We start from the raw sequence: 1,374 nt of genomic DNA, 5'->3' as shown, positions 1-1,374 counted from the left end.
GGTGGTGGAGGTGGTGGTGATAGTTGGGGTGGTGGTGGTGGAGGTGGTGGTGGTGGTGGAGGTGGAGTTGGTGGTGATAGTTGGGGTGGTGGTGGAGGTGGTGGTGATGGTGGTGGAGGTGGTGGTGGTGGTGGTGGTGGAGGTGGTGTTGATGGTTTTGGAGGTGGTGAAGGTGGTGGTGTTGTGGTGGTGGGGCTGGCGGTGGTAATGGGGGGTCGTGGGCTCGCCGCTGACAGCCAGGAGGGAGTAGGGCTGAGGTATGGGGGGGAGCCGGGGGAGACGCGCGGGCAGATGAAGGGCCCGGCGGGAGGAGAGGAGAGGCGGCTGATTGCAGAGCCTCTTGGACGAACCGCTCCCAGAGATCGAGTGTTATTGGTGAGCCTCTGGAAGGAGGTTAAGTTTTGGGTCAACTGCAGACTAGAGGCACATCGGAGGCACGCACTGACGCACACAGCAGACACACAACACACACACACACACACACGCACGATGTCCGAGGGACGGAAATAACACATAGGAGGCACGCACTGACACACAGAACACACAGAACACACACACACAACAGACACACAACACACACACACGCACGATGTCCGAGGGACTGAAATAACACATCGGAGGCACGCACTGACGCACACAGCAGACACACAACACACACACACACACGCATGATGTCCGAGGGACGGAAATAACACATAGGAGGCACGCACTGACGCACACAACACACACACACACACAAACACACATGATGTCCGAGGGCCGGAAATAACAATGGGCGCACGGCAGAGGGAGATGGATAGATAAATAGAGATGTGCACGCACGCACGCACGCACGCACGCACAGGCGCACGCACAGGCGCAAGTAGAGTCAGATAGACCACAGATTCAAACCCATCGAGACACACGAGCAAACGAGAATCACATCAATCCCTGACTCATTCATTCAGACAGTAACACACCCACGCACACGCACACTCTCACAGTCACACAGAGCCCCAAACAAACACACACTCAAACAGACCCTAAAGGGCGATCCAACCCCCCCCCCCCCCCCCCCCCCCCCCCCAATCCTCACAAACACAACGACATTGAAAACGCTTCCGTTTGGGTCTCACAAAGTGCTGGTGAACATGTGAACTCTGTGTTCTTTTGGGGTGAAATGTACAAAGTTGTTCAACGGTTATGATCTCTGATAAATACAAGAGTTCTGCAACTTTCAGGCCAAAATGGGGTTGAGGGGGTTTGAACAACGTTTGACCGTGTCCCTCACGCGTGCTCTGATTAGGGCTTTGACTTCGAACTTCGTGATTCGAATATAATTCGAATATCAAAAAAAATAAAAATAATTCGAACGAATATTAGGCAGCCCTTAAT

The 1,374-nt window shown here is 54.0% G+C and overlaps 1 long non-coding RNA gene across 1 annotated transcript in view; it reads left to right on the top strand.

Moving 5' to 3' along the window:
- The first annotated feature begins 219 nt into the window (after positions 1-219).
- LOC115539006 (uncharacterized) overlaps positions 220-1,374 on the top strand; it is a 14,446-nt gene continuing 13,291 nt past the window's right edge. Inside the window, exon 1 of the long non-coding RNA XR_003975643.1 lies at positions 220-375. This is a non-coding gene — a long non-coding RNA (uncharacterized LOC115539006). The remainder of the gene's footprint in view (positions 376-1,374) is intronic.

Source organism: Gadus morhua, unplaced genomic scaffold, assembly GCF_902167405.1.
Source record: "Gadus morhua unplaced genomic scaffold, gadMor3.0, whole genome shotgun sequence".
In the NCBI taxonomy this organism is placed as follows: Eukaryota; Metazoa; Chordata; class Actinopteri; order Gadiformes; family Gadidae; genus Gadus; species Gadus morhua.
This window is presented reverse-complemented; position numbering and strand designations above follow the sequence as displayed.